The 15575-nt window shown below is 42.1% G+C and overlaps 1 protein-coding gene across 1 annotated transcript in view; it reads right to left on the minus strand.

Moving 5' to 3' along the window:
- The window catches only part of LOC110001795 (plexin-B2-like), a 139192-nt gene that overhangs the window by 81713 nt on the left and 41904 nt on the right, over window positions 1-15575 (minus strand). Inside the window, 2 exon segments of the mRNA XM_065951232.1 lie at window positions 709-761; window positions 13819-13897. The gene's annotated coding sequence lies outside the window, so the exon portion shown is untranslated.

Consider the following 15575-nt stretch of genomic DNA (forward strand, 5'->3'; position numbering starts at 1 on the left):
AAACGTGCTTCATAAAGAGAGGGGTCAGAATGAAAGGGGGAAATGAAGATATTAAGATGAGTCATCTTCAGCATGTGGTGTTTACATGACCACCCGTTCTCTCAGGTCTGTCTTCCTTCTCCTTTAATGGAGGGGTTTTTGTTGAAATGATATCAGATTATTTATTTTCAGTTGTTTGTGTCTTTGTGTCGACCTGCGAGCATCTTCTTCACTCGTTTGAACATTTTAAAAGCACTTACAGATACTCAGGTGAGCTTTAGTTCTGTCAGCTGCCTCGGCGACATCGGGGGAGAAAAGCAGCGTAATAAAAGAGAGAGAGAGAGTGTGTGTAGGGTGTCAGTAATTGGCTGATATGTGAGAAGTGTGTTTGTATTGGGGGTGAGGTGGGAGGGGAGGGGGGGCAGAGGCGCAGTAAGAATTCATTACTTAAGAATGGCCCCAAGCCTCCAATTAACCCCTGAACCGACACACACACACACACACACACACACACACGAGCAACCGGACGCCATTATAATCAGCCCAGGACGCTCATGGGAACTTACAACGCTGTGTGAAAACATCAGGAGGGAAAAGGGTGAAAGTAGTCTGACAACAGACGAGGAAAATAAGAATTAGAAAAACAAGCGCTGTCCCAAATTTCTGAGACAGAAAGACAGTTTTCTGGTGAAAGTTTGGAAGATAAAGAAGTCGGCGTTTTTTTCTTACCTGCTCAGAGTTCAGGCCTGCTGATCTGTGATGACATCAACCTCCTCGACCTCCTGAAAGAAACAAATAAACGACTCAAACTGGAGAAATCACTTTGTTCATCTTGTCAAAGCGGGGGAGGGGGGGTCACCTGATATCTCAAAAACATAAACTGGTTGTTCCTGAAACTGGAAAAAGAAGGGGAATCAATGACCCACCCTGAGGAGCTGCACTCGAGTTACAGGTCAAAACCAGGTGACATATTTGTCCCTGATTCCCCCCAGGAGAGGGTCTGCGTCGTGTTTCAGCCGACTTTAAGACTTTTAAAAGTTCTGCAGCTCTCAGGACAAATCCTGCTCCGTCTGTCGTTCTAATCTTCCTCTGTTTAAAATTGTTTGCGCTCTTAAAAAAAACATTAAACTGTCTCCAACAACACAATAAACTCTTTACAAGTGTGACCTGCTTCAAATGTTCGGTTGGTGGTCACTGGGTGGGGACTCTACTCGCACTTTAACAAACCTGTAAAAAAAAAACAAAAAAAAACACGACGACAGTTCATGAAGGAAAATAAATATGACCGAATTACTTCTCAAGATGCCAATCAAATTCAACCGTTTCTTAAAGGTACAGTACGTTATTTATTGACCCTTTACAGTGTGTGCCCAAGATGACAATAACTAATCAGACCATTTTTGATTTTTTGAACCAGGCTGTAAACATGTTCATCTCTGCTGTACGGCTTTTTTAGAATGGGTGTTTATGTGGCTTCCTGTGCTTCTGCAGCCAGCCTCTAGTGGACACTCAAGGAACTGCATGATTTTTTGCACTTCCGCATTGGCTTCATTTTTCAACACTGTCCAATAAAGTCCAGAGTCAGAGGACAGGGTCTCTGCAGACACAAGTTTTAGCTTTATAGTTTTTATTTTTTACAACTGAGTGAACGTTCTGATTGTGTTCATGTCCGTCTTCTCATGTCAGGATTTACTTATTGTATATTTATTCCCCTGGTGCTTTTATTTGCTGCTGCAACACTCTCCCAGTCCGGGATCAAAAGAGTAACGACCTGATCCCTCTGTTGCTTTGAAGGTGATACACGCCTGCTGCAGCGGAGCGTGTGTGAAGCGCAGTGACGGGCGCCGTTAATTAAAAGTAATTAATTCAGAAAAAGTGGCAGAAATCTGCTTTTATCAAGCAGACAGTGAAAGCATATTATACTGCCTTGGAATAATAACCCCAAAGGAGTGGAGCTGTTCCTTCATCAGGGCATGAATTCAACTAAAGACACTTTCATTTTGTGATAATGCAAAAATACGGGAGCTTCATTTTTTTTTTCTCCTCTCATAACGATAACATTAACGCTCACTGGCGAGGAAAATAAAGGGAGTTCTTTTTTTTTTTTTTAAACTGGGGAGATAAAGGAGTAATCAATTTGGGGGAGTAATCTTCATAATGAGACAAGCAGACAGACACAGAGCGGCGAGTGTGTAATGAAAGCCGAGCGGCTGAGGGTGGAAATGTTGCTGAATCAGCGTTATCCAGTCGCACGATTCACAGGTGTGTGTCTGTGTGTGTGTGTGTGTGTGTGTGTGTGTGTGTGAGTGTGTGTGTGAGTGTGTGTGTGTTTACTGCACAGCTCGACTCAGACGCTCGGCTCGTCTGCAGAAACACAAACCAACGTCTGCTTTAACTTCTCTTTGGAACGAGTAGCAGAGCAGCGAGTGAGGCGAGACTGTGTGTGTGAGTGTGTGTGTGAGTGTGTGTGTGTGTGGTGTGAAGTTAGCTTGGCAGCACTTCTAACAATGTTGAGGCCCTCGGTGCTCTCCAACAGAACGGCCCAGTCTGTCTCCACTCTATCTCAAAGAACCATATGCTTGTTGGTAGCAGAGCCGACTACTGTGTGTGTGTGTGTGTGTGTGTTACTGTGTGTGTGTGTGTGTGTCCATATGTCCCAGCACCTAACATCCAACATCTAAAACATCCAGATGGCGGAGCATCAGTCGACACACGACGTTTCCTTCCATCATCAGGAAGTAGCTGGAAAAAGCGGAAAGACGATAAATATTCATTATGTGGGCTTCAGGGAGCGACCACCGCGCTCGCTCCTCGATTATAACGCCACACTTATCTCATTATGTTAAGTACAACAGAGATATATGTATGTTTAAATCCCACCCCCACCCACCCACCCACCACAAAAACACAGAGTGAAGATGACATGCAGAATAAAGGAAGTGCGGTCTCAATTACCCAAAGGAAGAGATTTACTTTGAGAGGAAGAAAGAAGATGCACTCGGCTAAAGAACAGAAACAAATCCAACTCTCTTTGTTTCCATCTGAGGCTTAAAACTGTTTTAAATACGACGACGGTTCAATTCAAATCAGATGCACTGAATTAATTCAAAGAAAAGTATTTCCAAGCTCCTTCTGTAATGATGTTTATTGTTATTTTTCTACAGTCTGGTTGTGGATGATTTATGCTTTTCATACACTTTTACAAAACTTTAAAAAGTCATTTTAGGAGGCGCTGGACCCCTAAAACATAGAGACATAGTGGTCACATGTCGCAGGCTTCATGTTCAGAGGATATTGTCCTCGTTGCAGCATCCGTGGGTTCAAATCCGACCTTGGACCTTTGCTGCAAGTCATCCCCCATGATTTCCTCTGTCTCTCTTCAGCTGTCTGATTCAATAACGGCAAAAATGGCACAAAAATATTTCTCTTCCTTTTCAGATATTTTAAATGATTGCCTTGGATGTCTTCAATACCATTTTAAGTTCTCCTGCATCTGACCTTTACTTATTGTTCATAAAATTGCTGGTTAAATCAAAATGACTCTTTTTCTGAAAGACACACAAAAAAAAAAAAGACTTTGACATCCATTGAGTGACTTTGGAGGTCGTTCTTTTCCTCGTCTGAGGACTCAAAGATCTGAAAATATCGGAAACATTTTCATGCATTTTATTAAATTTTCAGGAGGTTATTGTGAATTCTTCTCTCAGCTCACCCTCCGCTGACCTCTTTCATTTTCACTCCACTTCTCTTCAATGCGTTTTCGACAACGCGCTCTGAATCAGTAAAAGGCACAGGGAGGCGGAGGGGACCGGGTTAGATACGACGGCTGAAGTTTAAAAAAAAAAAAAAACGAGGCAGACGGAGGACGGACACACACACAGCAGGTCCAGATTGAAGGCTGGGACGCCCTCTGCTCGCTGTCTGACCTCTACACCAGGACACACACACACACACACAGTCTCTGTCTTACACACACAGACACACACACACTGTCTCTGTCTTACACACACAGACACACACACACTGTCTCTGTCTTACACACACAGACACACACACACTGTCTCTGTCTTACACACACAGACACACACACACTGTCTCTGTCTTACACACACACACACACACACTGTCTCTGTCTTACACACACACACACACACACTGTCTCTGTCTTACACACACACACACACACACACACACACACACACACACACACACACACACACACACACACACACACACACACACACACACACACACACACACACACACACACACACACACACACACACACACACACACACACACACACACACACACACACACACACACACACACACACACACACACACACACACACACACACACACACACACACACACACACACACACACAGTCATGGAAGAGGGTCACCAATGGCAGCCGGGTCCAGAGACAAAGAGCACAAACACACGTTCTCTTAAATAAAGCATACAGCTGAAGTTCATGCACAATGCTTCATTGATGTGCTTTTAAATACTGACTATTATACATAATACTATTTACAACTAAGAAAGTTAAGTGCAGCATATAAGCAATAAAGAAACATTGAAAGCTTTAAAATTGGTCTCACCACACCGGATGTATGACTGTATCAGTGGTGGACCCAAAAAGGGCAACTAACCCCTAACATTGTTGTTAAAAGAAATCCAAATACAGGTAAAAAATAAACTAAAATGTGTAATATATTGAGATGGTTATAGTCTTAATATGTTCCTCTCTAGGGGTCTACGTTGTCTCTTTTAATGAGTTATTTAAAAGAACAGGAAATCAGAGTGCAGCGGAAGCCTTCTCTTTAACAGTATAGGTGACATTTACACTGTATGCAGATGATGTCATTCTCTATACTCTGATATGTAAAGTGCAGTAAAGATCATTTGAGGTGGTGTTTGCATGTTCTTCTCCGAGGCTGCTATTAAAGACTCAAACAGAAGATTTCACTGAATGTATTCATGGAAACATGAATACATTTGACGCAGTTAGCTCCTATTAGACGACTCCACAAACACACTGCATGAACACATTGGTCGTCGTTTTCACACACATACCTTCTATTATACACTTAACCACAAGCAACATGAGGGAATCATGACGTTTTAGCTGCACAGTTGTTGAAACCCTAACAGCTTTATCTTCAGGTCAGCAGACGTAGACATGTCCCAGCAGGGAAGGCACAGGTGTAAATAAGCACGTTAGTAATGGCGGAACTCAGTTTCGGTTCCTGGTATTGTAGAAACTGGTGAAGATAAACAAAAGAGGTTTTATCTTTCCACTATAACGTGTTCAGAACAAGTTGTATCTAAATGTGTTTACTACTTTATTACCATAATTTGCCTGTGAGCTGATTTCAAAGACTTGGACCTTTTTTTTAAAGATATCTGTGAAAGTCAGGAATGCTGAGAAGTGATTCTAGATTTCATCTTTGGGTGATTTATTACTGATGCAGTTGATTTAAATGTTTGTTATTTCATGTAGTTTTTATGTCCATCTTATGGAAATGAAGGTTTTTGAACATGACCCAAGAAATGGATTTTCAGTCACTGTGTTGATTTTGCGCTGCGTAAAAGGCTGTTAGATCTTTTAAGGATAAGAAAAAGTCCAAAGTTAATGATGGTTTCTGTCTTACATTTAAACATAATCCTGTTTTAAGTTTGTTATTATCACCAACCAACTCTGCGATAAAGAAGAGACAAGAAGAAGAAGAACATAATAAAGGCAGGAAACATGTGGAAAAGATAATGAATGTTAAAATAATGCAAATGCTCAAACTGTCTGCATAAGTCCTTTTAAATCTGAAATTTGTGAAGTGTGAAAACGATTGTGCGGACGTGTGGAGGCTTATTTGTGTTGGATTTTAAGCAATTAGGACAGGAAACGGAGGCGATGCTGCCTTCACTTCCCCGTGGATTTAAGTTATGCACCGTCAAAGCACACACACATTCTGACACACACACACGTGCAAGAAACGAATAACACACTGACCGGCAACACGGCCTCAGCTGTGCCACACAACATACACACACAATTAAAACACACACCCTCAACTTCCTCTTGACCCATTTCCCAAACATAACACACCATCTCTCTCGGCTTTTTCATCCCTCCATCTCTCCGACTCCTCACGCTGCATCATCTGCTGAGGCAAAGCAGGCTGAACCGCTCCTGCTTAGTGTCACCAGATCAGACGACACACTCTCACACACACACACACACAAAAACGCACAGTTAATCAGTTTGTTTATGAGGCCAAAGGCATGCAGGGTAAAATCCTCTGAACTGTACTCTGTCCTTTTTATGTAACCCGTTGCTCTTTCAGGGTTCAGGAGTGTCACGACTGAGGATTGTGAAACGGGGACACAAATTCTGGTCCTCATTCAAAGCTACTTTAAATTAATTAAATGTTAACTACAAATGTATGCTACAACAGTTTGGTTTTAAATTAGCTAATTAAGGTTTTGAGAAGCTTTTTATGTACATTTGAAAAACAGTGGAAGGAGATGTTTAGTTTAAAGGTCACATATTAGTCTCCTTCTTCAACCAGTGTAAGTCTCAGAGCTCCTCAAAACATGTGTGTGAAGTTTCTTGATCAAATACAGGATCAGAGTGGATTTAGAACATGTCTATAAACCCCTCTATTTCAGCCCTGCTCAGAACAGGCTGTTTCTGTGTCTGTACCTTTAAATATGTAAATGAGCTGTGCCTGACCACGCCCCCTCTCTGGAAGGGCTTGGGTCGGCTCTGGCTTTCTCGCTCCATGCCATTGGTTTCATGTTTCTTGGTGATATTTCCTTGAATAAAGACATATATTAAGCACACTGAGACATTCAAACTGACCTAACAGGAAGTTAAGGATCCTGTTTGTGCATGTCAGCCTGTGTGTGTGAAGCATTTCTCAACAACATAGTAATACAATATTTATTTCCCTTATGGGATTAATAAAGTATATCTCCTTCTTCTCTTTTTCCTTCTTCATAATAACAGACTTGTTTACAGTCAGAATCCATAAGTCTCTGTAAGCTAGGTATGCAATTAAAAAAGTTTGGATAAGAGTGAAGTTAATGTGCTTTCAGTACGCGGCAGTAATTTGTCTTGAATTAAGAAAACAAATCGACCCCGAGGTTTGAGGAAATTAAGGGGCGATGAAATGAGAAATGAGAGGATGGACGGAAAGGTAAAGAAAGAAGGAAGGGAGGTAAGAAAAAAATACATTAAGAGTCTGTGAGCTGAGCGGAGCTGCAGGAGTTTGTTTAAGTCTGACACGAAAATGTTGAATCTGGCTCCATCAGTTTGCTCTGATCGAGGCCGCCAAGAACGCCAGCTCCAAAGTGCAGTGGAAACTAAATGGATCCATGTTGGTGCAAGAGTTTCTTTGTCTACACAGATAAGTTTGAAGAGAGTTTAAGAGGAGGAATTGAGTAAAAGGCAGAGGGGCTGACTAATCTGAAAATACACCAACTGAAAACCAATAAATGAGGAAACTCTCTAAAGTCTGGATCTCACGGTCCAGCTCTTCTCTTCCTTCAGTATCTCACAAACTTCCTCTCCCCTTCGTCCTTAAATGAAAACTCATTTCTAAAGATTTATACAATCGCATCATCCTGCAACAAGTGTGGTGGAGATGCTGCTTTATTTCCCCGGAGAAGATGACTGAACACCCACCTGCTTCATATTCACTTAATTCCACACATTAATAACTGGATGGTGCCAAACACAACCACACTCCATGGACCTGCTGTCCACTGAGACTTTAACCACTAACCAAATAAAATGTGTATTTATTCCATTTCCTGCCTTAGTTTCTCGAAGTTTGGCGCCAAAGAAACCCGTATTTCTTTTACCATAAAGCTACTTGTCTTTGCTGAGTTACAGGATGTGGTCGTTTGGTTATCGCCTGAGCTAACAGGCGCGCTAACTAGCTTGATAACCGACTGTTAGCAAGCTGGCTAACATGCTTTACCTACAACATGAAGTTTGTCAATGCTCTGATCCAGTGACGCTGCATGACTCGCTCTTTACGTCTGAGTTCATGGAAAGTATCCCTCTGCTGCCTCCTTTTGGTGGTGGTGTGTAATGTGTTGAGACTCAATGGAGGCCAAGAGCACCTGATTCTAGCGCTCAAGACCGGACATGACAAGACATGTCACACTGCAGAAACCTTAGACTCTACATTTTTTATTAAACATTATACATTTTGATGAGCTCAGTGACTGCATACAAATATTGCCCCTCTGAAATTGTACTTATAGCCTATATTAAAAAACGAATTCAAAAGAAATATCTAATTCATTGAAAGTCTATTGTTGTCCTTGTAGGGAGTGATTGGGTGGCGCCCTAGCACCTTTGATTAACCAGTCTCCAAACCACTTGGACTAATCCATCACTTGTTTACCACAGGATTTGGTTCAGACATCAGATTGATTCTATACAGTTGGAAACAAGTAAACATAATTGTGGCTGGGTGATAGATTTCAACATAAATAAGGGTTCAAAATTGGTCACTGCTGCACCAACGTTATCCAACTGATGGGTTACAGTTCTCTACTTATCTCGCTACTTTTCCAGAATATATTTTTCCTAAATAGATTCCCAATGATCTCTGTCAGTCTTCTTCAAACAGAGCTGCAGCAGAGCAGGGCTGGATGCCTCGATAGGTGGGGGAGAACGCATCTGGTTCTGCTCAACACGAGTGGCATTCCTCAGGGAAGAGGGCTTCAGGGAAATAAGCTGGATGGTAATGAACTCGTTCACACCCACATCAGTCTTATCACAACCCCCCACACCCCCCCCTCCCCAACAGGCTTCTCCAAAGATCAGAAAGTACGGAGTGTTTACAAAGTCACCAGAATTCCTCAACTTCAATCTGACGCAACTGAAGGGTGTGAGAACTGGGCAGCGACCGTGCAGCCTTCATGGTGAACTATGACTTTTCCACGGCTGCCCATTCCTCACTCATATGACTTCAGAATCAAAACATTCTCCCCTGATTTACTGCTGCAGTTTTTCATTGTGTCAGACAAAGTTGGAAAATATCTCTCCTGGTGTGACTTCAGAGAATTTTCCAACCTTTCTTTGTTTTTTTCCATTTCTAACCCAACATATCAGATTTTTACGAGATTCCAAGAATACCTTCCAAAGTCACGGGGGGGAGACATTAAAATCAAGCATGATCAAAATTTACAAAAATAGAAAAGTGTCTCCTCGGGGATGACTGACTTCTATAAGAATGGATTTTTCCATCCAGTCTAAGGCCGGGCTTCAAATCAACATGACAAAAACGGCCTCCTGATTTATTTCAGGGAGATTTTAATGCCAACATTGAAGATCCAGCTTCAGATATGAAGTGTTTCCCAGAAAAAGAGAATTGGTCAACTTTTCCACAATGCAAAGTGGGAACACATTCTTGCACAGTTTTGAAGTTTACCTGGAAGAGATAGAAGAGTTAGAAAATTATTTTTTCTGCTCACTGTGCTATCGATTCAACGCGCCTTGTGTTTTTTTTTTTTCTTAATCCCAGACATCTATTTATGGGGGTAAACACACAATCCCACAATCCCTCACACCCCACAGCCCGGCTTCTCCACGGAGCTTAATCGAGCAAAAATGCAATATAGAAGATAATATTCCAAACACACAAATCGAACTCCAGAGAAAAGACGAGGCACCCTCCACCACACACCACCATCACCACCATCACAGCCGCAGCAGCAGTCTGAAAATGTGAACTTCTCTCTCTCTCTCTCTCTCTCTCTCCGATAGAAAATGAAATGCCAAGCCTGGCTAAGGACATAATGAAAAAGCTATTATCAGCACGAGCTTTCATCAGCACTGCATTCAACCGTGTTCAATACAAACTGATTCTCTCATCTCATGCTGTACCCATCTGAATGTTGGGATATAATAAAAGGAGGCGAGATAAGAGACAGAGATCACTTTTTCTTTTTTTCCCCCAGCAGAGGAAGTGCATCAGCACATTTACAGACGAGGCAAAGTTTCCACGAACGACTCGCAAAGGCCAACATAATCATCATCATTTCATTGTAGGAATCTGATATATTCAATTCATTAGCCTGTCTGTGAGTGTGTATAGGTCGTTCTTTACCTTACACATCTGCATCCATTTATCTGTCTGCCTTTGTGTCCAACTCTTGATGTATTTTTTCTTTTTGCATTAGCCTCCATCAGTCTGTCACCTCCAGCAAAGCGCTGCCTCTGAATCCAGATCTCCTCACAGAATATTCAATGAATTATTGAATTACATATAAAATACAGTGCAGTATTCAGGATATATGCAGCATATATTAAAGTCTAACGAGGAGGGGCAGGCGTCAGGTCTGAAAACTAAGTACAGAATCTGCATCAAACTGCAATAAAACCCCGTCGATGTCGATTCATCACATGATTGACTCATCGTTTTGTATTAAATGCCTCCTGATGTCCTTGACAAAGACGCTCATAAGGATGTGCACAGTCGGGATTTAACCTAGTTCTTAAACTTTAACAATCCAGTGCCTTCTTTATAAAAAAAAAGAAGAAACGATAATCACGTTTATTCTGCTAAATATCAGAACAAAATGTGTAGAAGAAGACTCGCAGAGACTCCTGAACCATGAGCACTCCATGCAACACTTCACTTTGAGTTCTGCGCCTGCTGGACCAAATAATCCATCCGCAACAGCGTTCAGTGTTCAGTGACAACTTAAAGCCGAGATGCTCAATCTGCATTTGAGCCGTTAAAAAAGAGAGACTTTTCTGGGGCAGGAGAGGAAGTCTTACATCTGTTGACAGTAATACTGACAGGGCCTGTCTTCTCCAGGGGTTTTCATCTGTGTGTGTATGTGTGTGTGTGTGTGTGTGTGTGTGTGTGTGTGTGTGTGTGTGTGTGTGTGTGTGTGTGTGTGTGTGTGTGAGTATTATCTGTAAGTGTACGAGTTCACATTTTTTGAGCCAGCCATCACAGCTGCAGCTCCCCCTCTGAGACGCACACAAACACCCACACAGAAATAAAGATGCAAACACCCTAAACTTCCTCTACTGCAAAACAAACCAGACCTTTCCTGTACACGTCCCAGAGGAAGCTGGGAGAATGTGTGTGTGTGTGTGTGTGTGTGTGTGTGTGTGTGTGTGTGTGTGTGTGTGTGTGTGTGTGGGGGGGGGGGTTTATATTGTTTTACAGTGTCCTTATTATTTCAAAGCTAGCTCCTCAGCTAAATAAATAAATTAGATATGAAGACACAAACAATAGAAATGTCTGCCAAGGTAAATAATCTTCTACCTTCTGTATGCGAAGGCCTTTCATTCAGACATCCATTAAAATGGACCTAACCCTCCTAATACTTCATAATGTCAGGCCTCATGGGTGTTTTAAACCACAGACTGTAAATATTAATGGATGAACCCTGAGTGATGTCAGCCATCTGTTCCTGCAGGAGGATCCGGAGGCTCATCAGCAGCAGCCGCCATGTTGGAAATCCTGTCTCAGTCTAACTTTCAGTCAACCTAACGACAGGCTGAGAGCTGGAGCTGAGGCGGGTTTTAAGCCTCTTGATGAACCGTTACACCGTGCCCACCTGTCAATCATGTCAGCTACACGCCTAACTATGATTAACATGTATCATTCATAAAATCAAAACGGAGCGTTTAAAAAAAAAAAAAATCACCCCCCATACAGTGTGTGCCAGTGATGACAAGAACTAATCACACCTATTTGGTTTTTGTACCAGGCTGTAAACATGTTTATTTATGCTGTAAAAACAGCTTTTTTGAATGGGTGTGTATGTGACTTCCTGTGCTTCTGCAGCCAGCCTCTAGTGGACACTCGAGGTACTGCAGGAGTTGGCATTTGAGCATTGGCTTCATTTTTCAAGACCAGAGGTTACTGCTTGGTTATAACAAGATTAATCAGTTATTGAAGTTTGTTTGTTTTAAGGAGAACCATGAATGACTTTTGGGGAAGGAGCCGCAAGTCGAACTAGAACCCGGACCACCAAATTCAAGGACTATGTCTTTGCATATGGGGCGCATCTTAACCGCCAGGCCAAAATCCTTCCATAGAAACCTTGGATACAAAGCCAAGGTTACGTCTTTAATGGGAAGTTTCTGTTAGCAATAGTGAGTAGCATCAGGAGCTCCTCCAACTCAACTCTAACACACTCTGTGGAGGGTTTCCAGTTCAAACAGGTCGCAGCCCGGTCCACTTAAAATAAACAGTCAGATAAAAACAGGCCGCCTGCAAAAGTGTTTGTGATAAACATCAGCACCTTCCTTTATCATGACAGCTGAACTACTTCTTGTGTCAGTGTTATTATCAGACTCAGCTTCCTGTATGTTCTTCACACACACACACACACACACACACACACACACACACACACACACACACACACACACACACACACACACACACACACACACACACACACACACACACACACACACACACACACACACACACACACACACACACACACACACACACACACACACACACACACACACACACAGTTTTTGTTTGTTCTGGGGTGAAATAATTAGCTAATAGCGCTGTGTTGACTCAGCAGCTTCAGTTTAATGAACTTCTTTTAAGAGAATTTTATATGATGCAGCCTTCAGTAAGAAAAACACAAGGTCTTTGTCTGAGTTCAGGAATTTATCAATAAAACAGCACGCTTACCGGCCCAGGAGGTTTTCATTCTCCTTACAGAACACTTTTTCTTTATGCTTAAAAAACGACTGAGACATCTTTGTTTTTCTTAGAGAGTTTCTCTTTTAGATCTCCGGCTCGTTGAGTCGAGTCAGACATCGAGAAAACGAGAAACTTTACAGTGGGACTAAAAGTGATGAAAGCTGCAACAATAATCAAGCTTTGGTCAGTTTGTTCAGTAGCAACACTGAAAAATTACTCATGAAGTCTAACTCAAGAGGAGCCCGTTAGAGGTCACTGGACGGGACGGCCGGCTCCTCCCCTTGTGTATATTTTATGTCGTTCTCTATACTCTGATATGCTCTTTAACAGTGGAGGGGACGTTTACACTGTATGCAGATGATGTCGTTCTCTATACTCTGATATGCTCTTTAACAGTGAAGGTGACGTTTACACTGTATGCAGATGATGTCGTTCTCTATACTCTGATACGCTCTTTTACAGAGGAGGTGACGTTTACACTGTATGCAGATGATGTCGTTCTCTATACTCTGATACGCTCTCTAACAGTGGAGGTGACGTTTACACTGTATGCAGATGATGTCGTTCTCTATACTCTGATATGCTCTCTAACAGTGAAGGTGACGTTTACACTGTATGCAGATGATGTCGTTCTCTATACTCTGATATGCTCTCTAACAGTGAAGGTGACGTTTACACTGTATGCAGATGATGTCATTCTCTATACTTAACTACGCTCTCTAACAATGGAGGTGACGTCTACACTGTATGCAGATGATGTCATTATCTATACTCTGATACGCTCTTTAACAGTGGAGGTGACGTTTACACTGTATGCAGGTGACTGCACAACAAGTACCGTTCTAGTTTCTAATAACCTTTGACCTTTAACCTTTAGATAAAAACCTTAAACAATCTCACTTCCAAAAACACCTGAATTATTCCTTCAAAATGTCAAATGTCTCTGTCGAGACTGAACTCCTGGGTCATAAAATCAGCCTCTGAAAACCAGAATCATCAGGGCGATTAAATGCAGATGATCTCTCCGAGGAGATTTTAAAAAAAAAAGAAAGAAAACATGCTTAGAAAAGAATTTGAAAAGGGTGAAGCTGTTTGAGTCGATGATGTCTGTTCTGATTCCTTACCTGTTCAGATTTCAGGCCGGTTGACCTCTGATGACATGAACCGCCCTCTCTCTCTCTCTCTCTCTCTCTCTCTCCCCTCCTACACAAAACACAAAAGTGAAATTTGTTATGAATCTGTTGGGCTTTTTGATTCAACGTTGATCTCAAGGTTATTCAAATCTACTCAAAATCCTTTTTATTAGGGCAGCTTGAGTAATTTCACAAAGGTTACAAAAAATGTTTTGTTAATAATGATGAAGAACATTTTTTCCACGTTCATGGCTGACGACACGAAGGTCAGCAGTTTGAACGCTGAAAAGCTTCACTGCGGGCGTTTTTTCATAAGAAATCCTCCCGTGGCGTTCTGTGAGTGTTTCATCAGCCTGAGCGGTCAATTAGAGTTAAAATGTAAATTAACTCCATTGAAGCCATGGAGGTACAAAAAAAAACTGCTATTTGAAGGAAGGTTAATTGTGCAGGGGAAGCAGCCAGCAGAAAAAAAGGAATCGACTTGAGAGGAGGAAACACTCCCACACGGCGGCTCTGCATGTGCACATGGCGAGTCTGGATATGCTAATTGAGCCTCCAACTTTTTCAATGACTCAGCCTAATCACACTTTAGTGGTGCGTGAAATCTAGACCGGACTAATCAACCACCTACACCAGCGATCATCTATGAGTCAGATCCCTTGAGTCCACACATCTGGCAAGGCAATCCACCGCAGGTTGGAAAACATCAAAGTTCACGCTGATTGAACTGGTTTTACTGGTGTTCATGGGTTTAGATATTACGATACAAGTTCTGCCAGGTCTGGGTCCAATTTTCCAACCAACTCAACACAAAGAGGTTTTTAATACACTGCTACCATTACACTCCTAAAAATCAATTAAATGCCACTGGATGTTCTCCAAATGTAGACTCAAATTTACAGCAAACGTCTAGAAGGAACTCTCAAGACCACAGCGGATCCAAGAGAGGATCTGGATCAGTGTTTAGAGAAGGGGACGCTGAGGAAATGGACTATTGCAACTCTCTACTGGCAGGTCTTCCTACATGCACTATCAAACCCCTGCAGATGATACAGAATGCAGCAGCACGACTGGTCTTCAACCTTCCTAAAAGAGCACATGTCACTTTGCTGTTCATCTCCTTACACCGGCTCCCAGTTACTGCTCGCATCAAATTTAAAACTCTGCTGCTCGCTTACAAAACAGCGACAAAAATGTCTCCTCCTTACTTTAACTCTCTCATCCAGGTCTACACTCCCTCCACCCACTACACTCTGCCAATGAAAGGCATCTGATCCAACCTTCACAACAGGATCCTAAGACGCTGACTAGACTCTTCTCCTCTGTCGCCCCCCGGTGGTGGAATGAAATTCCAAACTCCATGTGATCTGCAGAGTCCCTCTGCACCTTTAAGAAAAAGCTAAAGACCCAGCTCTTTCATGAATACCTACTAACTTAATGATGATGGTTTCCATATTATTGATGATGATGATGGTAATGACGATGGTTTTTGTTTGATAACGATGACTTATAAGATGGTTTCTATACTGATTAGAGCTCTCAAGAACTGCCCTCAATGTTGTGCTTTGCCTCTGGTCACTTCCTGTCAGCACCTGTGTGTCCAATCAGACTCAAAGCTGATCGTTTGCTCTTACTGACATTGTTCCCTTTTTTCTAGATCCTTGCTTGTGTTGTTCTTACTCTCTGATGTACGTCGCTTTGGATAAAAGCGTCTGATAAGTGAATTGTAGAACTGTAGAATGTTCACC

Source organism: Labrus bergylta, chromosome 23, assembly GCF_963930695.1.
Source record: "Labrus bergylta chromosome 23, fLabBer1.1, whole genome shotgun sequence".
NCBI lineage: Eukaryota > Metazoa > Chordata > Actinopteri > Labriformes > Labridae > Labrus > Labrus bergylta.